The sequence below is a fragment of the Notamacropus eugenii genome, chromosome 2 (assembly GCF_028372415.1).
Source record: "Notamacropus eugenii isolate mMacEug1 chromosome 2, mMacEug1.pri_v2, whole genome shotgun sequence".
Classification (NCBI taxonomy): Eukaryota; Metazoa; Chordata; class Mammalia; order Diprotodontia; family Macropodidae; genus Notamacropus; species Notamacropus eugenii.
This window is the reverse complement of record NC_092873.1, coordinates 263,954,330-263,981,972: the sequence shown is the minus strand read 5'-3', so window position 1 is coordinate 263,981,972 and position 27,643 is coordinate 263,954,330. Positions and strand designations below refer to the sequence as shown.

Here is a 27,643-nt window from a genome sequence, read left to right as displayed (position 1 = left end):
TGGCATGAAGTTAAAGTTTAATTAATGTTGACTGATTGATTTAAGCAGGAATTGTTTTGCCATTGTTGCCCACTCTACCAATATTTATCTAGTTTTAAAAGAAACAAATCAAACCTTTTAAATAGTCAGAGAGGGGAAATAAATAGCCAATGATGAACTAACTGAAATTCTCTTTAAACAGAAATCCTTTGAGGAGAAAAGATCTAAATTGAGAGTAGTTCCTCAGACTGATTTTACCTTCTGAGGAAGAACACAATTTTCTGTAACTTGAGTGTTAAGAGGGCTAGGCATCTGTATTCTTGGATGCTGGATATGGTGCATTGTTGTTGGGGTAGACTTCTTCCTCAAAATCTCGATGTGGCTTGGGTTTTGTCTCCACCAACCAAAGGAAGACATCTGAGTCTGACTTATTTCTGTCTCTCCCTAGTGACATATGAGTCAGTTTACCTGCAAAGCAACTAGGTCCTAATAAGCAGTTGAACATGAAGTATGCTTATTATAAGATGAAAAAGAGATAGGATTTGCCTGTGAGCCCCATTTAGCAAGCGAACAAGGCCTTTATCCTTGTTTATCCACCAGATAAATCAGTTCCCATTCCCACATGTGTCAGCTCACTTAAGAATCAGAGAATTTTAGAGTTGGTAAGATCTTCAGTAGCCAATTCTAACCTGAAAAAAAATTATTATAAAAATTAAAGCATAAGTAGCTATTCAACATTTTCTTGAAGAAGACCTCCAATGAGGGAAAGACTTCCCAAGGCGGCCCATTCAAGTTTCAGATAGCTTTAACCACTTCTATTAACACTAAGACAACCACCACTACCACCACCACCACCCCCATCCCCACTACTACTACTATTACTACTATGACTACGAAGATTCCTGCTGCTGTTACTACAGCAGTTACTACTGCTGTTTCTGCAGCTACTACTAATATTACTACTATGACTTCTACTGCTATTACTAGGAGGCAACTAGATGCTCCAGTGCTTAGAGTACTGGGTCCAGAGTCAGCAAGACCTAAATTCAAATATGACCTCAAACACTTACTAGTTGTATGATCCTGGGCAAGTCACTTAACCCTTTTTGTCTCGGTTTCCTCATCTGTAAAGAGCTGGAGAAGGAAATGGCAAAGCACTCTGGTATCTTTACCAGGAAAATCCCATGGAGTTACAAAGAGTCAGACAATACTGAACAACTAGTACTACTACTAGCACTATTACTACTACCTAAATTTGCCTCTTTGCATCTTTCATCAATTATTCTTGGTGCTTTCTTCTGAGGCCAAGCAGAAGAAATCTATTCTTCTTCTACATGACTTTTTTCATGTGGTTTTTCAAAGGCTTGAAGGCAGCTCTATGATTAAAGATCATGGATTTCTTTCTTTCCTCCCTCCTTTCTCCCTCTTCTCCTCTCCTTTCCTTTCCTTCTACAATCTAGCCACACTGTCCTTCTTTCTGTTCCTCATACTACAACACCCTGTCTTCTGACTTGGTGCCTTTCCTTGGTTATCTTTCATGTCAAAATGCTTTCCTTCTTGATCTTTACTTCCTGGCTTCCAAGGCTTCCTTCAAGATTCACCTCAAACATCACTTATTTCAGGAGGTCTTTCACAGTTTCTCCCTCTCCTTTCCTACTTCCTCCCCAATTCCTGGTATTGTATTGACTTAATAAATGCTTGTGGACTGACTGACTATAGGCTTCTTACCTCAGCTGCTCTTTCACATTGGCCCAACAGCCAGTGCCAACTTGGATGACAACTGCCACATCTTGATCAGCACTATATGACTACAAGACTTCTGATGTCCCCAAACATTTGTTTCTTTCTTGCTCCCAGAAATCTCTCTTCTGTCTACCAATCAGAATCTCAACTTTGTGACCAGCGTATCATGGAAAAGAGATACCCTTTTCCTACTCCTTTCCTTCTCTGTTGCCAATATCCACTACAGTTTTGACTCAGAGCATTTGGAATGGTTGAAATATAGACAAAGTATAAAATCGGAAAGTTTTACTGTGTTTTTTTTGTTCCTAAAATATTAGTTTCTCTAGCAATGTCTGTACCGCCCTCCCTCCTTTCAGAAACAATTTTGATTCTATGCTCAAAGTGTGTTTTTAGAATTTTTTTTACTTTTCCTAATGTCATGTGCTCCTTCATATCTGCTGTTGACTATCACATCAGAAGAGAGAGATACAGAGACTTTTCAAAAACAACCAATTTCCAAAATGAGGAGTATCCAGAATTTTTTTTTAAGTTTAAGAGTTGCTATTATGGAGAAAGAGGAAAAAAAGCTGGGGAGAAAACAGGAAAGAGAGATTAAGAGAGAAAAGGGAATCCATGAAATGTTGTTAGACTCCAAAACTGAAAATCACTATTAGACCTCTTTTTAAGGACTATCCTAATTTATTTAGCTTTTACAGGATAATTCATAATTATAATCCCTTGAATTTACATATGTTTCATTTAGATGTTTCTTCATTGTGTACTATAGTCCTATAATATCTAGGTATTCATGTTTACACCCTACTTGTATGTAGTTCCTTATGAAAACTAAGCCATTCTGCTAGTTACTCCTTCCAGAAAACATGCATCAGCTTGTTGCAACATTTAATACTGAGTTAAAGATCTTGCTTAATAAGCTTAATAAGCACTTTAATGTTTAATGTATTTTACAAATATTATCCTCATAACAACTCTGGGCAGCAGTTACTATTATTCCCTATTTTACAAGTAAGGAAACTGAGGCAGACAACAGACTAAATGATTTACCCAAGGTCACACACCTAGTAAGTGTCTGAGACTGGATTAGAACTTGGATCTTCCTGACTCCAGGCCCACCTAACTGCCCTTATATCATTTCATACCTCATAGTCCTTCATGGGATGAAGTGGGTTGCCACTCATGACTGTATGGAAGAATCACTTAATCAAATTGGTCCCAGATTCTTTGGCTGTTAAAAAAAAAAGTATTGAATATATGATCTCTAATATCCCTTCAAGAACAAATGTTTTATGATTCAAAGTTATTTTTCATAAAATTACCATGAAACTTATTAGGCATAGAGTAGGTGTGGTAAACCTTAGCAGTTTGAGAAGTCTGGGGCAGGGTCGAAATTTGCCTAGACTTATATAATTTCTCTATGAAACTATCAACTTTTATGGCAAAAGCTGCATTTATTTGTCTTTTTCTTAAAAAATGTTTGGGAAGTGGGTCAGAAAACTGGTCAGAATGAGATTTCAGGGGACTCTTTGCTGGTATTTGATATAGCTGGTGTTGATTGGCAATTCTATTGTGCATATTCATTGGTTCAGGGTTATAGTTCTCAGACAAAGATGAACCCTTGTGATTAGTCAAGAGAACAAGGTCACAGTTCCAAAGCAGAGAGGAGTACTAGTGCTTGTGGCTGCAGAACAGGGGCTCTTCCTGGGTAAAGACCTGAGGACAGACCAGGACATCAATGACCACACCGTTTCCTGGATCACACCACCTTGGAAGCACTTAAAACTTGCAGACCCCCAGAACTAGCTCTGAAGACAGTAGCACAAAAAAACCTAAAGATTTGCACAGTGCCTACCCACACCTAGATGAGCAGAGGTCGATTTTAACATAAAGTTTAAAGTCAAGTATAGGCTGGAAAAGGATCAGACAAAAACAACAAAAGAGAACTTGATCATAAAAAGCTACTACTACCGCTACAGTGACAGGGAAGACCAAGACACAAATTTACAAGAATGCAACAATGTGAAAAACAGCTACAGTCAAAGCTTCAATGAAAAATGCTAATTGAACCCAAGTCCAAAAAGAATTCCTGAAAGAGTTAACAAGATAAGAGTGGTAGAGGAAAAATTGGGAAAAGGAACAAGAGTGATATGGTATCCCAGGGTCTCTGTCTTGGAGCTTTATGTTTCAGTGACTGAAGTCTCTCCACAAGATTCCCCCCATTCCTAATAGAATTTATCTCAAAAGGTTAAACATGATCAGATCTACACTTTAGGAAAATCAATTTGACAGCTGAGTGGGGAATAGATTGAAGTTGGGAAAGACTGAGCCAGAAAGACCAACCAGACAGCTATTTCAATATTTCAGGTGTGAGGGCCTACCATATGATACTGGCAGTATCAGAGTAAAGAAGGGGGAAATATAGAAGAGATATTGCAAAGGTTGAAATTACAGGACTTGGCAACTGATTGGATATGGGATGTGAGAGAAAATGAGTTGATGATGATGCCTATGTTGTGAATCTGGGTAAGTGGGAAGATGGCACCTTCAAAAGTAATAGGAAAGTTAGGAAGGATGGAAGGTTTTATGAGAAAGATAATAAATTTATTTTAGATGTGCTGAATTTAAGATGTTCATGAGACTTCCAGTTTGAGATGTCTAGTAACCAGCTGGAGATGCAAGATGGAAGGAGAGAAAAGCTAGGACTTGACAAATAGATCTGAGAATGCTCTGAATAGAAATGATAATTGAATCCATGGAAGCTGATGAAACTGACAAGAGGAATAGTACAGAAGAAGAGAAGAACATTTCCAAGGACAGAGTCTTGAAAAATACTCATGCTTACTGATCAAGACCTGCATGAAGAGCTAACAAAGGACATTGAGAAGGAGCTGCAGACAGACAGAAAGAGAACCAGGTGAGAGCAGTGTCAAAAAAAAAAAAAAACTAGAGAGGAGGGAATATAAAGAGAGTGATAGTGTCAAAGGCTGGAGAGAGGTCAAGATGATGAGGATTGGGAAAAAGTCATTGGATCTGGCAATTAAGAGGTCATTAGTGACTTTGGAGAGGGCAGACATTTCATTTGAACAATGATGTTGGGAGCCAGATTACAGAGAGTTAAAAAGGGAGTAAAAAGAAGTGGGTTGAGGTCTTGCATTGGATACATCAATGAAAGGAAATGATAATAGCACCTACCTCCTAGGTCTTTTGTGTGGACCAAATGAGATAATATACATAAGGCCCTTTGTATGTCTTAAGGTACTATATAAGTGACATCTATTATTCTTCTTATATTGCTGTGGACTAGATTTTAGAGGCAGAAGAAAAAAACATTTTATTCTGAAATCTGCAGGAGTATGGAGGACTCAAGGCTAGAAGATGCAAAGATAGCAAGGCTTCTCAGACATTTGCTTTCACCTTTCTAGAGGTGAGCTCCTATCCTCTGTAAGCAGATGCAGAAGGAGATGTTTTATTATTCCAGTGGAGTGCTGGGGTGGAACCAATCTGCTTCACACACCCTGCTTTTCTGATTCAAGGTTAGTTTCTGAAACCTTTTGTGAGCCCTTGGAGTCCACTGGAGAATAAATAAAAAGTCTCTCAAGATTTAATCATCCCCAGGGAAAAGCAATGTACAACAGGGAGAAAGGTCACAGAAGGTCAAGAGGAATCAGGAGGGAAAAGCGCCTTTCATGGAGCATTGCAAATGTTTGCTTTAAATAAGTATTTAAAAAGTCAAGATCTTGAAAGAAGCCATATGCCTCCATTTTCAGACCAATTAGTCTGGTTCATCTGAGATTTACCCAGTAGACTCTGGGCCTTTCCAGCCTCCTAAAAGGCAAGGGGGTAGAAACTTATGAGTCTGGTACGGTCATAATGGTCTAAGTGTGGTACAAAGGAATGATTATTGGAAGAAGGGATTTACTCAGAGAACACAAGAAAGACTCATTCAAAAACAGCATTTATAGCATGCTTTCCATAAATTATTTGTACTTACACAGTGATTTTTCTGTGAGTATTTTAAAGATTATTTTCCCCTATTCTTCTCCACATGCTGGTCATTTAGCTACAAACTTAGGCTAGTTTTCCATCATACAAATGGGAAATGGAATAATCCAGTACAATCACAGCTTTTAGTCATTCCATAAATCATTGTACATTGCTATAATGTCTATAGAGATAATTGGATGGCAAAGGTAGTAGAAGTAAGCATGTTAGAGGAATTACACCATATGCTCCACAGTGCTGCACAATGCACTACACCTTGAGAAGCATTAGCCTAATCATTGCTGAGCAAGGGATGCTGTCAAGGAATGGCCCCACATTCTTATACTCCTGTATTCATTGGACATTATCTATAACAAGAGTTATAGAGTATGAATTTTTGTTCAGAATCATTGGTTCTCCCAGTGCTGTGATGAGAACAGCCGTGGTAACATCACCTTAAGATTTTTGAATGCCCAGATGGGAGCAAAATATTCACAGTATACATCATGTACCAAATAGCATACTATATGTAACAGTGTATTTGAAGTGACTGCATTTGCAGTCACAGGGTCTGAGTTTAGACTCAACTCTGCTACTACCTGTATTACCTTGGGCAAATAATGTAATATCTCTGGTCTCCATTTTTCAAATCAGTAAAATGAGAGAGTTGGACTAGATGACCTCTGAATTCTAAAATCTTATGATTATTTTTTCCTTATTCAGAGATTGTCTTTAAAATGGATTAGAGTTTTAGAAAATAAAGCTCATAACTAGGGTCTTCTCTTTTAAATCTTCATTTTTAAAAGTTTAATTGCTGAACTTTTATCCTTATAGTGAAGCACAAAGGCTTCTCAGAGTGAAGTATAGAGACTCTGGAGTCATGGGTCACATGTCTAGAGCTTAGTTAGCTACTTCTCCCTTTGAAAGTTATTGGAATAACCTTGAGGAATTAGGGGTGTCTGATATGATGACTGATAAGCCCCTATCTAGTGTGTACCATCTAAATTGTTTATCAGTTAATATGTCCCTTATATAATTTAACCAGTTAACATCAATTAGTTTTTACAAAGGGATAGTTACTGAGAAAGCACAGCAAGGACATAAGTACAACATCCTCCCAAACTGAGAACAAACACTTCTCTATTACCTCAGGCCCTAAATCTGAGGACTCAGATTTAAAGGGGTAGTTACAAAACATTCTCCCCTCCAAGTTCACCTCTGGAAGTGGCATAGTCAATGGATGAGTCACAGCCTTGTTTGGAAGTCACATTGCATCAGCTACTGGATTGATTTACTACTGGGCTGTTCCAAACAGATGACTTCGTGGAGCTGGCTTTTCATTTAGATTTAACTACTGCTGCTATCAATGGCTAAAGGGACCATTGGTAGATCTTATGACCTTTCTAAGCTCACAAAGTTATAACCTGCTTGATTTCATTCATGATAATTATTGATCTAAGATCAGGAAACACAGATAGAACTGGCCACCATGTGTTCATGGTCAAATGGCAGTCAGTAGTGTGGAATCAGCAATAGAGCTACTTCTCCCCACAACTGATGGCTTCCAACAGTTCTTGCCTCACTTGCCACTAGGGAAAAGAGAGATTTTTCAGCTGTCCCAGCTTTTTATATGCAGCTCAGTGTACAATATCCAACTCAGTAAATAATTAAAAGGGCTTTTCATCACTATACAGTGAGCTGACAGGGACAATTAGAGCATATTTGTACATGCTCTGAAGCAAGAAGGGAGAGGGCACCTCCACCAAGCATCTCTGAAAGCAGGCAAACCAATCTACCACTTGTATATTGCACATAAATTAAGGACTGGATCCTCAATGGCCTATCCCCCTATTACATGCATTACAAAGTCCTTCCATAAAATACCAAAATCGTAAATCCTCCTTCTTCAAACCTTATTTCCTTGACAATACAATTAATAGAAACCTACCCCCCCACAAGTGTCCATATCTGTTGATGAATAACATTACATGGCTTCATGAACTCTGAAATTCCTTTATCTCATCATAATCTTTTGTCATTCTACCTCTCCCTCTGCCTTGCACCTTCTAATTCTGTTGTCTTCATCATGATCTCTAACCCATCTATACCTCAGGATCTTCCCTAGGCCATCAGTGCTGCACTGGCTACACTCTCTTCCTTTCTCCATCTTCACCCCTTGGTGAAAAAGGTTGACTCTACATGGTCTTTTCTCGAGTCCCTTGGTCCCTTACCTGTCACCAATCTTGTACTGTGTCAGCACTGGATTATTCCCACCTTTGTTGTCTTTGATCTTACTCCAATCATGATGAATGAAACTGGAGAAAATCATGAAACCATGTTCATTATGTCCACTACCAATTTCAGCTACACAGTGTCAACTAGGCCTTTACTGCTGTAAGATAATCTTCATATACCTCTGTAATTGAATCACCATCCAACTCAATCAGCTTTTCCCAGTCTTTTTGTTCCTCCTCAGACTTCCTTTGGCTTCCCTTCCCAACTCCTTCTTGGCTGAGAATTTCACATCGTATTTCACTGTTAAAAAAAAAGAAAGAGAGACCATTCACTAAAAGCTTCATTTTCTTCCCTCCTTCTCATCTCACATCACGTAAATGCCTTCAGCTACTATTTCCTCCTAGCTTCCTATTTCACCTTGACAAGGCAAACCCCTCTATATGCACAAATAATCCCATTCCATCCAGTCTTCTCTAGTAAATGGTTTCCTCCATCATTCTCATTTTCTCACTAATTTTCAATCTCCTGTCTACTGTTTCCCTATTCCCTAAAAATATGCCTATCCCTCCCTTATCCTTAAAGAGCCGTTATTGATTTAACTATGCCTATGAGCTATAGCCCTATATCTTCTCTTTTTTGTGACTAAACTTGAGAAAGCCATGTATAGGAGGTGACTTCCTTTCCTTTCCTCTCATTCTCTTCTGAATCCTGAGCAGTCTGGCTTCCAACCTCATTGTTCAACAGAAATTGCTCTTTCTCAAAAGTTACCAGTGATGTCTAAAGAGTCAAATCTAATGGGTCTTCATCAATTTTCATCTGTCTTGACCTCTCTGCAGCCTTTGACTTTGCTAAATATTGATATTCTCTTATCTTACCACAAATACATTATTTGTGAAAACTACATTCTTCTTGGCTTCTCAGGATCCTTTGCTGAATCTCCATCCAGGTCTTACACTTTAACCATGAGGGTTCCTCCCTGCTCTCTCCTCAGCCCTCTTTTCTTCTCCCTCTATACTATTTCACCTGGGGATCTCATCAGCCCTTATGGATTCAATTATCATCTCTATGCTAATGATCCTCAACCTACTTGTCTAGCCCTAATCTTTGCTGACTTGCATCTCCACCTCCTGATTGGACATCTCAAACTGGATGTCTAGTAGACATCTTGAATTCAACATGTTCAAAACTTATTTCATTATCACCCCATAAACTCACCCATCTCCCTAATTTTCCCATTACTATTCGAGGGCACAATCATTCCCTTATTCATCTAGGCTCATAACCTACATGTTATAGTCAACTACTCATTCTAACTCCCCAAATCCAATCTATTGCCAAATTTCTATCATTTCTACCTTCATTACATCCCTTATATGCATCTCCTTTTCTCCAACACTGCTGACACCCTGGAACTATTATACCTCTGTTGAGGGCCAGGATGGACTGTGATTGACAAGTTCAGGATAGACTTTCAGGGAGACTCTTCTTTGAGACTGTGCTCATTATCATCCGGAATGGCTCTCCATGCCCACTCCCACCCTCACCCCCACCCCCACGGAAGCTGCTGTCTCCATGAGACAAACAAAAGAACTACAGAATATAAGGGATATATAAAATAGATGCTCTCTAGGCTAACAGTCTTTAAAGACAATAAGACTGGCCAAATCACTAGGGCAGGAGATGAGCAGAATGTAATGTGGACTTGCAGTTTCTGTCTATAAATACCCTGACCCTCGGATCAATAGATGGAGTTGGCCTATCTTCTCCCACCTGCCCATATGTCTTTCATCTTCACCACATCACCGAGCCGCGTAGGGACGCAGGCCATCTGCCACACACCTCACCTCACACCTAAACTATTACAACAGCCTTCTGGTTGATCTTTCTAACTCAATTCTCTGCCAGCTCCAGTCTATACTCCACTTAGCTATCAAATCTCTTCCTAAAGCACAAGTCTGACCATGTGACACCCCTCCCCCCATCAATAAACTCCAGTATTTCCCTATTATCTTGAGGATAAAATATAAAATCCATTCAACTTTTAAAGTCCTTCACAACTATTCCCTTCCTGCCTTTCCAGTCTTATTAGACCTTACTCCCCTCCACATACTCTATGATCCAGTGACACTGACCTTTTTTATTGTTCCTCAAACAAGATACTCCATCTTCCTACTCTGCATTTTCATTGGCTGTCCCCCATGCCTCCTCATCTTTATTTCCTGACTTCACTGGTAGCCTTTAAGACTTAACTAAAATCCTACCTTCTTCAAGAAGCCCTTTCCCAGACTCCATTAATGTTAAGACCTTCCCTCTGAGGTTATCTCCAATTCATTCTGTATGTATCTGGTTTGCAAACTGTTGCTTGCATGTTGTCTCTCCCATCAGACTCTAAGCTTCTTGAACAGGAACTTTTTTTTGGTCTTTTGTTATAACCTCAGTGGTTAGCAAAGTGCTTGCCACATAGTTGGCTAAATGTTGATTGATGTGACTGTATTTTCTGACTTTTCTCCTGAGAAGGAAGTGTGTTCCATTATTTATTTTCTGAGACTAAGACTAGTCATTGTTATCAATTTGAGTTGGCACTATTTCAGTGTTGTTTTCACTTATAATATTATGGATTTCTACTTTCTTCATTCTGAACCAGTCCCTACATATCTCTTCGTGCTTCCCTAAATTTTTCACATTTGTTGTTTTTATGATATAGTGTTATTCTATTACATTTATATTCCACATTTCTGCAGCCATCATTCAGTCAATGGTCACCTACTTTCTTCCCAATTTTAGATTTTGTTTTCGCTGCCACAAAGACTGCTAATATGAATATGTTAGTAAACATAGTATCTTTCTTTGACTTTCTTGGGGTACAGGCCCAATTGTGATAACACTGGGCCAACAGTTTAATGTTTTTCTCTCATAATTCCAAAATGTATTACAGAATGGTTGGACCAATTCACAGTTCCATTAAGAATGTATTGGTAGTATCTTATCTTCCCAAAGCCTCTCCAACATTGACTATGTCTACTTTTTGTCATCTTGGTCAATGTAATGAGTATTAGATGAAATCTTGGAGTTCTTTCTTAATGTATGTTTCTCTTCCTAGTGCTTTGCAGCATTTTTTCATGTAGTGGTTGATAATTTAGAGTGCTATACATGACACATTTAGAAAAGGGATTTTATGAATCACATGATTATTTTCAGATAAAAAAAACATCATTAGTCATCTAGCCCAGTTCTCTAATTATATATGTGAAATTCGGACAGGTCAGGTAACTAGCTTAATATGACAAGGGTGATTAATATTATTGCAAGAATTTTATTCTATTCTAGGTCTTTTTGATTACAAATCCAGTAGGCTTTCCAATCTTTGCATTTATTCTTTAATATATAATAATAATATATAACCTGTAATATAATATACAATCATGACATAATTATATAATATATGATATAATTAATATCTTCTGACCACTTACGTATTGGAATATTGACTCTGTCATACATTTGTGTCAATATCCTACATATCTTGTGTGTGATATCTGTGATATCTGATGGAAGATTTTCCACTTACTAATAATTTCTCTTCTTATTGATTTTGTTTCTTATATATTGGTTTTATTCTTGCAAAAGCTTGTTTATTTCACATAATTAAAATGATCTGTTCTGTCATTTGTGTCCTCCACTAATTTTTGTGTAATTATGAATTTTGCTGCAAACGTATATTGAAGTATATCTCCTCCATTTTCCTGAGTTTTTTCATTTAGATTGTCAGTGAAGCTTAAGGTGGGATGTGGTATAAGTTGTTGATAATTTCCTAATTTCTGTGAAACTCCTTCCACTATTTCAGAATTTCTAGTCAAGTAGGGGTATCATGCCCCTCCCCTAGAGTTTTTGTCCTTGAATTTATTGAACCAAAATAATTTTGATGGCTAATGCTTTACAATATAATTTGGATGTGGGAATGATGTCTTATCATTTCACTGCTTTTCCTTATTCCCTTTCTAATTTTAGACATATTATCCAATTAAATTAAATTTATTATTATTTGGTCTATCTATAAAGTAATGCTATAATAGTGTTATTGACATAACACTAAATCTGTAAATTAATTTAACTACTATTATTATTTTTATTACAATACCACGACTCAGCCATGAACAACAAATGTCTTTCCAATTGTTTCTTTCTCTTTATTCCCGTGAAGAGTGTTTTCTAATTATGTAAGTCCTAAGTATGCCTTGGCATTTTAATTCACAGGTATTTTCTGCATTTGTAGCTATTTTGAATGAGAATTTCTCTGTCTATTATTTCCAACTTAGTTTTGTTATTATGACAAATACTGATAATTTTGTGGATTTATTTTTATTCTCTATGCCACAGGGACATTTAAGGTTTACATTGATTTGAATTTTAGATAAATGCCCTGGGAATAAGAGTTTATTCTGGTATTTAATGTTGCAAATGATTATTCCTTCCTCACAATTAAATTGCTTCCCTTTTGGAAAAAGAAATTGCCTAACTTTATTTAACATTCATTTAACATAACACTTGAAACATATGAAGTGGTTTTCAATAATTAATTAGCTAGTCTCGAGAAAGATGTGTATGATTGTAGAGACATAAAGGAAAACTTCACTAGCAAATATCAAAATCTGAGATCAATACTGACAATTCCTGATTACAAAGGACCAATTATTTTGTGAGTAATTCAATGTAAGATAAGACATAAAGAGGAGAGAGGAGAATTAAGGAAGAAAGGACAGAGAGGAAAGGGTAAAACTTGGCAATTTTTCAGCTGTATGAATAGAGCAATGTACAAAAGTCACAATAATTGGCCCCTCCATCACAGATTTGGGGATCCAGTCCCTGCTATCGCTCCCTTCTCAGTCTTTGTCTGAACACTGGCCCTAAAATGCAGAGCAGCGGACAGAGCACCACACTTAGAGTCAGAAGTACTGAATTCTAAACCCAACTCTATTATTTACTCTCAACTTGGCAAATCATCTCAGCTCGCTGATCCTCAGCCGCATCACCAGAAATGAGGTTGGATCAAGTGAACTCTAAGACATCTTCCAGTTCTATATCTTATAACTCTGGGCAAAGAAAAGTACCCAGGAGGCCGTAAGCTAACATTACTTATTATACCCATGTTCCCAATAAGAAAGTTGGAGGAGATTTTCATGATGAGAACTGGGAGCTTCTGACTCCCAGGTAGGTGTTCAATATATTTGGCAACATATCAATCTGGATGGCAAGTGAAGAAAGGTGATTTATACACTGCCTTCCCTCTCCTGAAGGCAAGTCCAATCATGGACTGTCCCCAGAAGTACAGCTTACCATTGGTCTGGAAGGACTTTCAGGGGCTATTCTCTGATTACTTCTTAAAGAGGTCTATTCACTGAATGGGTGTTACCTCACTGTAAGTGAGTACCTGAATAGGCCAAGGACTCCCATTGCATCCTGGGCCTTTTTCAGTCATCCTGATGAATATCTGATCACTGGATCCAGATGGCTCAGGAGGGGAAAGTGAGCCTTACACTGCCCTCACTCACTCAAAACAAAGTCAAGTGCAAGTCATGTTATCATTTCTCTGATGTCATGGTCTTCTTCAAAAATGAAGGATGAACACAGACAGATATCTCATATAGTAAAGATATATCTGTTTTCTCATCTACCTTGTCTAAACATCTTTTTTCCCTTGATAGTTCTTGATAAATACTGGAAAAATCTTACTACATAAGTATTTATGTTCAAAATACCTTATCTTGGTAACACCCAGAGCTTCTGTTAATGAACACTGAGATGAGAGTTTGGCCAGAATTCTTAGTTTTGTTGAGCCTCTATAATCTTATCTGTGGGGAGGTAGGTTTAGAGAGAAGGTCTATGGAGTTCAGCTCTAGATCCTATGATCTTACATTTTAATATCATGATGGAAAGAAGAAATGGATGAAAGTATAGGACTCCAGTCTGTTATAATTGGGAAGATGGTGACACACAATACAGAGAAGGGACAATTATTTAATTCTTGTTTTTATTCTGTTTTCTCTCTAAAAAAGAAATTATCTTTGGGAAGGGATGGGCAGAATAAAAAATTATTTAAAAAGAGGGACAGAGACCTATTCTGCTGCTTTATTGTGGCATGGAGGTACCTCTATCTCAAAGGCTATGACAGTCTCTGTCAGGCTCTACCTTGCTAGAAACTGTCAAGTACAGTCCTAGCAACATGCTTTCCAAGGACCTGCTTATCTAATTCTAGAGACCACCAGTAGATGGGCCCCATATTGATGAATTTATTGGCCATGGCAACCAAATGAAATATAGAGAAATACAAAAAAGCCCTGAGTTCCGTGTGATGCCTTTCCATTTCTACTAAGACCTCATTGTTGCATGCCTGTGAAACATGGACAGTCTACCAGCACTATGCCAGGAAACTGAATCATTTCCACTTGAACTATCTTAGGAAGATTCTGAAGATCACCTGGCAGGATAAGGTACCAGACACTGAGATTGTTGCTCGAACTAAACTGCCAAGCATTCAAACTGTGCTTCAGAAAGCACAACTCCAATGGGCTGGCCACGTTGTTCAAACACAAAATATACGCTTGCCAAAAACAACATTTTATGGAGAATTCACATGGGGTAGGTGATCATATGGTGGTCAGAAGAAGCGATATGAGAACACTCTCAAGGTCTCTCTCAATAACTTTGAATTTGATTGTGCAACATGGGAGACACTGGTACAGGACCGCTCAGTATGGCATGCCCATGTCAGAAAAGATACTGTGCTCTATGAGCAGAGGAGAATTGAAACAGCTAAAGGAAATGTAAGATGTGCAAATTTGGAGTATCCACCCCAAATATTCATGCAGACTATCTGTGCCCAATCTGTGGTAGAGCATTCCAAGCTTGTATTGGTCTGATCAACCATAGCAGGACACATTGAAACTTCACTTTATCTTGTTGATGTCATTTTAGTCCTCTTCAAGAACAAAGGACAACAACCAGCCATGACAATGGTAAAGTGGTGAACAAAGGGGTGGATGCCAGCAACCACATGGCTTTCAGTTCATCTACATATATTAATTTAGCAGTTGATATTCTAAAAGTGAGATCTTTATCCAGTGACCAACAAGATGACATAGGTGTTCTCCCTTAGATCCTGATTCTGTGTTGGGTCTCCTCCCTGACAGGGACGCTGATTTTAGAGGGCAGAACCAGAGCAGTGGGATAAAGACACAGAAAGAAAGATTTCACTCTAAGTAAAAAAACAAAACAAAACAGTTCCCTGGTGATTAGAGCTTCTCAGAAATGGACACATTTGTTTAGTCACGAAGCGTTAGCATCAATATTGATGTAATTTGAAGCATTTTAACTGAATACATTCTTAATGTAAATGAAATTGGAGGAAACCAACTAGAAGGATGGGCCATAGGCTCTCTTTGAAAACACAAATAAAGTAGTTGGAAGAGTATCCTGCATCTAAAGGGAAAAAGAATTATTTCATAAGGTATTTGGTTAACCTACATTGTAGCACCCATGGAAAATATTTTCAAAAAAGCTCCTTGAAAACACTGTTTAAACACCAACATCTGTTAAAAAGGAAGAGAAAGTTCAGAAATTCCATGAAAAATTTTATAAGAAATTTCAACATCAATTTTAACAGTTAGTGACTTTAAGAAAAGGTGTCCATTCCTGGAAAACTCTAATCATTAGGAAACTGTTCTTTACTTAGAGCTAAATCTTCTCTCTCTATCTTCAACCCATTGCTGCAGTCCTTCTCTCTGATGTCACTGTCACTGTTAGCAATTAGAAATCAGAATCAGAATCTAGGAGAGAGTCCCTATAAATGACAATCTTCCAAATGGGGATGACTTTGTTGAAGGGGTCAAGTCATAGAACAATGCACAACCACTCATGTGAGATCTATAATCATCCAAAAGTTTTCAGCCTAACTATCTACACCAGGAAAATTAAGTGGATAAAAAAATCCCTAATATTCAGCTTCTGATATAATGTTGGGTGAAAAATTTATTGAGTATATCCATGTTTTGGACAAACACTATGGATGGATGACGAACTGGAAAGAAGGCTGAGTTTGGAATGAGAGGACCTGGGTTCAAATCTCAGTTCTGCCATTTACTAATCTGTGTGACCCTGGGTTAATTACTTAACTTCTCTGACTCTCCATTTTTTTATTAGTAAAATAAAAAAGTCAGGCTAGATGGCCCCTGAGGTCAACATCTGTGATCCAATATTTTTAAATTTAATTTTATGTTTATATTTGTGGTTTCTTTTCAATTTGGCATTTCAGAGTTTGCTGGTAGCATTGATGGTCCTTTTCTCCTTCCTCTTAATCCCATGCCCAGGTGGCTATTTTTATCATGAAAGATCTCTTATACACAAGCCAACTAAAGAAATCTAAGCTGTGTAAGTGGAGGGAAGAATGAGGGAGACTGTTTGCCCATACTCCCAAATGAGGAGCAGAAAGAACCATGAACATTACTTGTCTTCTTTCCAGAAAGGGAGATCCTAAGGATTGTTGTCTGAAGTATTATTTACCAACCTGTTGGCTCTACCGATTCTCTTTTAAAACTCCTTTGGGGAGAAGGGCCATTTGTTTAACCCAGAAAGAAAATAAATCATCATGGATTCTCTGAAGTGATGAAAGACTTAGGGAATCACAAGTATATTCTGGACATTAAGAACCTACTTTGGTTATTTTAAAAAAATGTTGACCTTGATTTTGAATAACTCAAATAAGCTAATCAGTCCGAGAGTGCCCCTGTTTCATCTGCCCATCACTTTTCCATTCTCCATGTACTCAAAGGAGATGGAGACTTGACATTTCATTTCTTGTTATTTTCAGGCCTCAGTCAGACAAGGATAAATGCCATGAATTGGCATTTATGGATCATAATAGTCATAAGTAAGAGAATGTTTCCTCAAAATAATAATCCCTTGGCAGGATGCTATAACTTGGAAAACCAGGTGATGCTTACTGAAAAAACACAGGGAAATATCCGAGCAGATGACAGGATGGTGAAAAACAAGGAGTTTGGGAGATGAAAGAGGGATTTTCTGACTGGGTAGTAGCTCCTTCTCATGCTAAATTGGCTCAATCCTTTAGTTGAGTTTTTAAATATGGAAGTAATATGGAAGCAAATATAAATAAATAAATAAAGGTGTGTGTGTGTGTGCATGTGTGTGTGGAAGTAATTAGAGATGTATACACTTCTCAGGCTAGGGACAGCTTACATGTCATTTATCTAATGCAGGAGAGAACCTAGGGCCTCGAGGCCACGTATAGCCCTACATCTACAAATAAGGGATTTCTTCTGTGAAGTCTGGATTCAGTCAAACGGCTGTACTTAAGGACCCAGAGGGTTACCCATCAGTTTATTGATAGTACCCCTCAGCTTTCCTAGACTAAAGAAATTTCTACTCTGGGGTTCCACTCTAACAATCAATGACTGCCTCAACTGGATCATTAATTCCGGAAATGCTTCACTTCTCTCCTGACTCTCTGGCCATATTCTCCATCACCTCACAAGCTGCCTCACTTCTGCATGGGTACCCTCTCTTTCCATTCTGTCATCTCCCCAGTTCTGGAAACATGAACCATGATCAAATCAACGCTGTCATTGCTCTTGAATGTCAGTTTTTTCCATGATGGCCCCATTCACAATAACTATAGCTTTTTGGACCCAAATATTTAGTAGAAATTCATAATTAAAGAAGTAAGGGGAGAGACCACTAATCAAAACTAATATTTCCTAATCAAGAATCATGATTCAAGTCTCAGAATCCTCCAAGAAGGTAAAAGGGTCAGAAGAGTCCAGGGGAGTAGTAAGGAAAGTTTTTGTATTATTTTAACTCAAGGGTAATTTGATGTACCTCAGGGTTAAAAAAAAACACACACACCAAATCCTGGAAGTAAGAATAGGAGTTTTTGGGTTGAATATAAAAGGTTATCTTCAAGATTAGAATCAAAATGTCCAGAGGACAATACTAGAGTTGGCATTAAGGGCTAGGGGGTTTCTTCTTGGCATCTTTTTTTAATATCTTCAAGCTTTTGGCCAAGATTTGAATACATTTGATTCACATTTCCAAGTGTAAATCCAAGCCAAAATTGGATCATAGCAATGGTGACAGTGGTAGCCCTTTCTTGGCTACCTCTCCCCTATGTATACTGGCTCCTTTTAGTAGAATGTGAGCACTTTGAGGGTAAAGACTGTTTTTTTCTTTTGTGTTTTTCTTGATACTTACCATATAACAAGTGCTTCAAAATGATTTTTCATTCATTGATTTATTTTATAATTTACTCAAGGCTACACAACTCTCAGAAGTAGAATAAGAAAGATCTGAGATCTCCTAACCTCCTAGTACACATGATAAATCCAAATTAACTGAGTATATTTCAGTGGTATTACTTTGATATTTTTCACAATTATAAATGAGTTAGCAATCAACATTGAAAAACACATTCTAGTAGCTGTATGTATCAATATATTACCCCATCCCACTATGAGGGAAAAAAAGATTGGATTTCAAAATCAGAGACTGAGTTTGAATGAACTACATTAGAATTAAAGTCCATCAATGCTCAGAAAAAATTATATGTGTGTGTACAGTTCAAACACTTCATGGAGTCATGATTTGGTACATTCTCCACTGATATAATACAGCCACTCCATAACCTGGTAAAGAGATTTTGAAAGCTGCTACAGAAAAAAGAAAAATGTATCACCCTATAGTAAAGCTTCACTCTAGGTAGTTAGGCAGGTCCTCAAATGAGAACGATACAACTGCCCAATTGTGCCAGAAGTCTCTCTTTAGTAGAATCTGTTAGAACTTCTACTGTACAAGCATGGAACAAGCAGGAATGAATGAATAAGTAAATATATAAATGAATAGACAGTCAGGTGAAGGAAGGAAGGAAGGAATGAAAAAGGAAGCTTCTATGCCACATAAGGCATAAGGTATATTTATTTATGTATTTGTATACATATATGCGCATACATATATATGTATGTACATTAAATATCTATACATATGTATGCAACCTGAATAATAAGTATGGCTTTATAGCTATACATGTCTTGTGTTTGTATTTGTCAATTATAGTGGGGGGTGGTGGAAAGGAGGATGGACTGGGGGAGCCTGAACCCAAATCCAAGGGATCAGGCTCTTTTAGTATTCTCAGGTTCACTGTTCTCCTATCTCAGAGTAGAACTTATTTGTCAATTTATTCATCTTGCTATGAGATCATATGAACACTTTCAACTCTAAGGAAAATCTTTTAAACAAAGCTTTGGATTGGCTCACTCTCTTTCCTTTTTCTCTAAACTGTAATAACAAATATCCATTCTAGAAGTTATTCAATGTAGAAAGCTGTTGATATTAGGTGAAGAATATTTCCTCCACCACAAAGGAAAAGCTCAAAACATAAACAACTTATAATGACTTATTGACAAATATTTAGTACATTCATCAAACTATAGAAAAAACCTCCATGGCTCTCTGAATGACTTTTTATTTAAAATTCAATGACCACATTTACTGCGGAGGGATGTATTCAAAAATTAAGATGTTTTATAGGCAAAAGATATCATTTTTAAAATTGCTTAATTTTATTAGTCGAAATGATAGAAATAGACACTTTTAAAAGCCAAAACTAATGATGATAATTCTGATAAGTAAAAACCTCATCAAATATAATCATTCAAAGCCTAGAGAGATTGTGGGTTACTGTTTGCTATTTTTTAAAAGAGTGTGTGAATGACAACTTCACCATCCAAGTCAACTAGAGTGCTGCCTTCCCTTGAAATTACTTCCCTTTCTATTGTTGAGCCACATTATTACAGAGTCCCTTCACTTCAGGTAAGGCTGTGTTTTGACAGTGAATGTAAAGTTCTTTGTGAGAGCAGAACTCCCCAGAAGCTTTTCATCCTAGAAAAAAAGAAAAACATGCTGCTCTCACCAAGCACCAGGAAGAGGTCTTTGAAGTCCTCCTACCCTGCCTGTGAATAATATAAATCTCAAACATCTGGGAAGCTTACATATTACTTGAAAATTCTACAGTAACAGGTAACCTGCATCTTCTCATACACCCCCATGAGAGAGAGAAAAGCACCATTTTTCTTTCTAAATATTTTATAGTTGTTTCACACAGAGAGGCAGTAATGGTAGAGATTTGTCCTCAGTGCAAGGAGGGCTTGTCTCTGACGCAGGCTGTGTGGCCCTGGGCAAGTCATTCAACCTCTCAATGCTTTAGGTATTTAAGACTGTAAGTTGTAGAGGAGGTACCAACCTGAATTAGTAGAGTTTTCTCACCTGGGAGTTCCCTATACCAGTAAAATTAAGGTCTATTAATGAAGAAATATTTATTAAGCATCTACTATGGGCCAGTCACCGTTCGAGGTGCTATGGTTACAAGTACAAAGAAGGAAACAATCTTCACTTCCAGATGGCTTACATTCTAATGGGAGAAACAAGTCCATGTATAAATATATGTGAACTGAATTCATAAAGAAATATGTGCAAGCAATAAAATACAAAATGGTTTGGAAGACAAAGGCCCTAGTGATTGGGTGGATAAGAAAAATTTCACATAGAAATTTGAACTGCATCTTAAAGAAAAATAGGGTCCCTAAGAAGGAATGTATTCTAGGCATGTGAAGTGGCCAGCACAAAGGCATGGAGATTGATACAGACTGTCTTGTATAAGAAACAGAGAGAATTATGCAACAGCACAAATATAAAACCAGGTAGCACCCATTTAGGGGGATCTAGGTGGTGCTATGGATAGACTGACAGGCCTGGACTCAGGAAGACTCATCTTCTTGAGTTCAAATCTGGCCTCAAACACTTTCCAGCTGTGTGACCCTAGGCAAGTCACTCAACCATGTTTGCCTCAGTTTCCTCATCTGTAAAATGAGCTGGAGAAGGAAATGGTAAACCACTCCAGTATGTTTACAGTAGCATCTATTTTAAATATCTATAGTTTTCAAATTATGCTCCTATTGCTTAAAATATTCATTATTTTCTAATAAAAATTGGAGTCTACTACTGAGTGGTTTATTTAAAATAGAAAAATCACATGGTTTTTAGTCTTGTGATTTCTTTTCATCAAGGACACACCTGCAATTCACCACAGATGGAACAATTTCATGCGACAAATTCATCTCAGCTAATGTCTCCTTGGCATGCTAGATGGCCCACTTGGAATCTATTTTCTAGTCTGACTCTGGAACCTACAGCAACACTAAGATGAGTGCTGGTAGCACCAAAGCATCCTTCCTTTTAAATGCTTGTGCTTTGAAATCAAATGTTGGCTGAATACCCAATACACATGAAGGAAGAAGAACCAAAGAGGTCCCAGAGTAGAAATAAAATGCTTTTGATATTTTCAAACCTATGTTCAATGGACAATTTCAACCCTTAAAACATCTGATCTTTTGAAATCATTTTAGTTTTTAATTTTTCAGTCTGGTTGTAAATTTAAACTTATTTAGGTAAGGAATCATGAGGCTGATGGGAAGAAAAAGTGGTCTAAGGGCCAGTGGCATGATTTAGGACTTTTTGTTAGGAACTCAGTCTGGTCATGTGAAAATATAACTCTCCTTCACTAACTCATGAGTGATCATGTATCTTCAATGACATCATTTTAAAGGAAAAATTACAGAATCAGAGTTTGGGAGTAGGAAGAGAGCTCAGTGGCCATCTTTACACAAAGGCCAATCCAAACACTAAAAGAATCCACACTTTAACATACCCAACAAATGGTTGCCCAACCTCTGCTTGAAGACATCTGTAGAAATCACCTCCTCGCAAGGAAGTACATTCCACTCTCAGAAAACTTTAATTGCTATAAATGATAAGATTTTTGCTGGATTTCATTTGTTGTGATTGCTATAAAGATGTAAATGAAAGATTTGATTGACTTTATGAAGTAAAAAATTTTCTCTTCTGGTTTGTGTCTCTTAGATTATGAGTTCTTCCTTTAATAACAACTGATGTGTGTGTGTGTGAGAGAGAGAGACAGAGAGAGAGAGAGAGAGAGAGAGAGAGACAGAGAGAGAGAGACAGAGAGAGAGAGATGTGGCATATGTCTGTTGGATGTCCCCAAACTCTTAGTGCATCTTTAAGTTCAAAGCTATACTAAACTTTTGGTTCACCTTCTATATAATGCTTTAAAGTTTACAAAGCATGATACATATTTTATCTCATGTATATTGCACAATAATCTTTTGAGGTTAAGGGGCTAGAGTATGTGCATTCCCACATAAAGGCAAAGCACACATGGCTTGCTACATGGGAAGTTCCCAAATCCAGCTTCCTACTACCTGAGGTAGATAGCACAGGTATGATTTTCTTGTTACCTGAGGTAAGTAACATAGATATTATTATCCCCATTTTATTAAGGACAGTAGATCTAGGCCTAGAAAGGACCTTAGAGGTAACCTAATTCATATCCCTCACTTTACAGATGAGAAAACAGGCTCAGAAAAGCCACATAGCTAATAAATGGTGGAGGTAGGATTCAAGGTCTCTCAAGACTGCAGACCCAGCATTTTATCTGCTCATGGAAGTTTCATTAGTTCTGACTTTAAGATGCCTATCCTTAGTTTTTTAGATTAAAAAAAAATAGAAGAGTTGGAAGAGAGATGAAATCATTTTAAGTATTATGTGATAACAGTGGAAAGATTACTACTTCTAGTTTCAGTGGACCTGGATATAAATCTAATACTTGCTACTTGTGTGATCATGGCCAAGTAACAACTTCCCTGGGCCTATGTGTGGTAAGGGTGGAAAGAATTGAAGAGGTAGACTCTTAGTGGAGCCAAGATCGCAGAGTAGAAAGATGTACATACTTTATGTCTTCCCCCACAGCCCATAAAATACCTGTAAAGAAAGACTCTCAACAAATTCTAGAGCAGCAGAAGGCACAGAACAACAGAGCAGAGGAGATTTTCAGCCCAGGGTGACCTGAAAGACCAATGGGAAACACACGGGACAAGGAGTGGAGCCTAGCCCAGCCTTGGCCATGTGGCTTGGCTCTGGGAGGAGGACGAGAGCAGGCCTCGGGGGCAGAATTCCCAGTTACAGTAGCAGCAGTTCTCGGATCCCTCAACCCACAGGTGCCAAACATCAGTGAAGGTTTCTTCATCTGGCCAAGAAGGAAGAAGGGCCTTCTCATAGCTCCAGACTCAGGCAGCAAGGCTGCATTGGGCAAGTGACAGCAACTTCCACAGCAGCCCCTATAGCAGCCTGCATCCATTGTTGGATTGTTAAACCCCTGAGGGCACTGAGCAGCTGACTGTGTAGCAACCTGGCCCCACCTAATACTCTTGGGGATTTTGAGCAGCTGATCTTTATCTCACACTTAATGGTGGCCCTGCCCTCACAGCTTATCTGAATCTCAGCCCCCAGTGCTGGCTTGGCAGAACTGGAGGCAAAGTGGTTGTGAAGAGGAAACTCTACTAAGATTCTAGGCACAAAAATTTCTGCTTTCTCCCAGAAGAGTGTACACACTTGATTGTGCCACATTGAAGGAACTGAGATCTTACAGATCTCCAGAGTATACCCTGCTTTTGATAAAGGATCCAAAAGTCAAGTAACTGGTTGGGAAAATGCCCAAAAAAGGGAAAAAAAATAAGACTATAGAAGGTCACTTTCTTGGTGAACAGATATCTTCTCCCATCCTTTCAGATGAGGAATAATAATGCCTACCATCAGGGAAAGACACAAAAGTCAAGGCTTCTGTATCCCAAACATCCAAAATAAATATTCAATGGTCTCAGGCCATGGAAGAGCTCAAAAAGGATTTTGCAAATTAAATAAGACAGGTGGAGGAAAAATTGGGAAGAGAAATGAGAGAGATGCAAAAAAATCATGAAAAACAGGTCAACAACTTGCTAAAAGAGACCCAAAAGAATGCTGAAGAAAATAACACCTTTAAAAACAGGCTAACTCAATTGGCAAAAGAAGTTCAAAAAGCCAATGAGGAGAAGAATGATTTAAAAAGCAGAATTAGCCAAATGGAAAAGGAGGTTCAAAAGCTCACTGAAGAAAATAGTTCTTTAAAAATTAGAATGGAGCAGATGGAGGGTAATGACTTTATGAGAAATCAAGAAATCACAAAACAAAACCAAAAGAATGAAAAAATGGAAGATAATGTGAAACATCTCATTGGAAAAACAACTGACTTGGAAAATAGATCCAAGAGAGACAATTTAAAAATTATGGGACTACCTGAAAGCCATGACCAAAAAAAAAAAAAAAAAAGAGCCTAGACATCATCTTTCATGAAATTATCAAGGAAAACTGCCCTGAGATTCTAGAACCAGGGGGCAAAATAAATATTGAAAGAATCCACCAATCACCTCCTGAAAGAGATCCAAAAAGAGAAACTCCTAAGAACGCTGTAGCCAAATTCCAGAGTTCCCAGATCAAGGAGAAAATATTGCAAGCAGCTAGAAAGAAACAATTCAAGTATTGTGGAAATACAATCAGGATAACACAAGATCTAGCAGCTGCTACATTAAGGGATTGAAGGGCATGGAACATTATATTCCAGAAGTCAAAGGAACTAGGACTAAAACCAAGAATCACCTACCCAGCAAAACTGAATGGTCTTTCAATGAAATAGAGGACTATGAAGCATTCTTGATGAAAAGACCAGAGCTGAAAAGAAAATCTGACTTTCAAATACAAGAATCAAGAGAAGCATGAAAAGGTAAACAGGAAAGAGAAATCATAAGGGACTTACTAAAGCTGAACTGTTTACATTCCTACATGGAAAGACAATATTTGTAACTCTTGAAACTTTTTTCAGTATCTGGGTAGTTGGTGGGATTACACACACACACACACACACACACACACACACACACACACACACATACACTTTAAGAGAGAGAGAGGCAGAGAGCACAGGGTGAGTTGAATAGAATGGGATCATATCTAAAAAAATGAAATTAAGGGGTGAGAGAGGAGTATATTGGGAGGAGAAAGGGAGAAATGGAATGGGGCAAATTATCTCATATAAGAGGCAAGTAAAAGACTTTTCAGTGGAGGGAAAAAGGGGGGAGGTGAGAGAAAACATGAAACTCACTCTCATGACATTAGACTCAGAGAAGGAATAAAATGCACACTCATTTTGGTATGAAAACCTATCTTACAATACAGGAAAGTGGGTGAGAAGGTGATAAGTAGGGTGCGGGGGAATGATAGAAGGGAGGGCAATGGGAGGAGGGAGTAAATAGAAGTCAACACTCTTGGGGAGGGACAAGGTCAAAAGAGAGAATAGAAGAAATGGGAGGCAGGATAGGATTGAGGGAAATATAGTTAGTCTTATACAACACGACTATTATGGAAGTCATTTGCAAAACTACACATATATGGCCTATATTGAATTGCTTGCCTTCCCAATGGGGATGGGTGGGGAGGGAGGAAGGAAGAGAAGTTGGAACTCAAAGTTTTAGGAACAACTGTATTGTATTGTTCTTGCATACAACTAGGAAATAAGAAATACAGGTAATGGAGTATAGAAATTTATTTTACCCTACAGAACAAAAGAGAAGATGGGGATAAGGGAAGGGAGGGATGTTAGAAGAGAGGGCAGATTGATGATAGGGGTAATTAGAATGCTTGGAGTTTTGGGGTGGGGGGAGGGGAGAGATGGGGAGAAAATCTCGGGGACTCAAAATTTTGTGGAAATGAATACTGAAAGCTTAAATAAATAAATTTTTTAAAAAAGAGATAGACTGGATTATTGACTCTTAAGAGCTCTTCTAACTTGCAATCTAGGATACTCTTATCTGAGTTGATCAGAAGGCAGTGGATCCAAACACTCATTGTCCATCCATGCAATTACTTTTCCAATGAAAGTTTCTAATCTATATTTGAGAAGTAATAGAATCTTGAGAGATGAGCATGAGACTGGAGAAACTTAACAGAAACTCTAAAAGGTAGCACAATACAGTAGGAAAACCCTGGAACTCTAATCAGAAGACATGAGTTCAAATCCAGCCTCATGTGTGTGTGTTCGTCCTTCTTTGCCAAAGAAGACCATGCCATCAGAGCAATAATGACATGACTTGCACTTGGCTTTGCTTTGAGTGAGGGAGGGCTGTGCAGGTCACCAGCCTCACTTCTCCTCCAGAGCCATCTGAATCCAGTGACCAGATATTCATCAGGATGAGTGGAGATGACCCAGGATGGGGCAATTGGGGTTAAGTGACTTGGCCAAGTTCACACAGCTAGTGAATGTCAAGGTCTGAGGTGAGATTTGAACTCAGGTCCTCCTGACTCCTGCACTGGTGCTCTGGTCCACTGCACCCCCGATGGTCACATAAGAGAGAGAGAAATGGCCTTGTTAAAACGATGTCCGTAATCTAGGATCCATTAAACAATAACAGCTAGTACTTAGAGAGCACCTACTATGTTCCAGGCACTGTGCTGAGTGCTTTACAATGATTACCTCACTGAATCCTTACAACAGCCTTGGGTGGTAGAGGCTACTATTGTCCCCATTTTACAGATGAGAAAACTGAGGCAGGCAGTTACTGATCATTGTTGTAAAGGTGGTTTTTTTCAATTCGAATTGATCCTGGACCTGGAGTCCATGATAATTGCATTACAACATAATTGGTTTCCTATGGATTCTGTTTTGTGGCTTTAAAAACCTTACTCTGTCCCCAGCAAGCTGGAGAACTTGGGCCCTTTAGGTTGTTTCTGAGTCTCATTAGAGGTCCTGCAGTTTCTGGACCCCAGGAACTCCTGCTGGGTGGGTTGGGGCAAACTGCACCTTCCAGCAAAGAAAGGGAAGGTGACTCAGTCAGACGGAGCAGAAACAACTTCCCAGGAACCTACCTGGAGCGGCACTGGGAACAGCATCCTCCCAGAGAGCCCAGACTTTACTCACCTTGCCGTCCTGGCCTATGGGAAAAGCAAGCAGAGGACACGTGCACTGTTCCAGACTTTTTGGATTGTGGGTCACTTTGGTGGGGCAAAAGACCCGCAGATAGTCTATCCCACCTACCAGGGAGGGAGACAAAGGGAGGTGTGATTAAGAGAGGAGGGGCTCTCTGAGCTGTTCTGCTCCTGCCGAAAGAAGCCCTGGCATTTCTAGATGCAGCAGGTGGGGAAGAGAGGGAGTAGTGGAGGGGATCTAGAGGTTCTTAGCACAGAGAACCCTGGGAATGGGAACACTGGTTGCTTCTTAATGCTCTCAAAGGGAAACAGCTGAAAACAACATACCCTCTCCTGCTTTGTCTGCCGACTAGGAGCCTGGCCTGGGATGCCAGAAGAACCCTACCCTTACATCTAAGACCAGACCACAGGCAGCACAGCCTTCCTCTCATGCTGAGCATACTGTGACTCTCCCACAATAGAAAAGCCTTTCAAATCCCATGAGTATACCCGGAACATGCCCACCCTTTGCCAGTGCTTCCTGTGTCCCACGCAAGGAAAGCACCTCTCCCCAGGGCTAAATTGATCAGGAGTTTGATGGCCAGGCAGGTACAGCTGTTGCCCAGCATCACTTTGAAATAGCCTTGCATCCAAGCTACATGCAGGATCATGTGGGCCCGAACTTTGGGCAAATGGCTTAATCTTTTTGGACCTAAGTTTCAATCTATAAAATGAATCTATAGATGATCAGGTGTTCACCTTAGGCCTATGAACTTGATTTCTTAAATGTATTTTG

At 38.6% G+C, this 27,643-nt stretch overlaps 1 long non-coding RNA gene and 1 pseudogene across 1 annotated transcript; both read right to left on the bottom strand.

Moving 5' to 3' along the window:
- On the bottom strand, nt 1–27,148 carry LOC140527181 (uncharacterized). The gene is made up of 4 exons (XR_011974712.1): nt 26,861–27,148; nt 8,115–8,235; nt 2,862–2,947; nt 1–668 (listed from the first exon to the last, which is right to left on the bottom strand). It is a non-coding gene; the product is annotated as an uncharacterized lncRNA (long non-coding RNA).
- On the bottom strand, nt 17,953–18,070 carry LOC140530431 (short transmembrane mitochondrial protein 1-like; annotated as a pseudogene).
- Nucleotides 27,149–27,643: the final 495 nt, after the last annotated feature.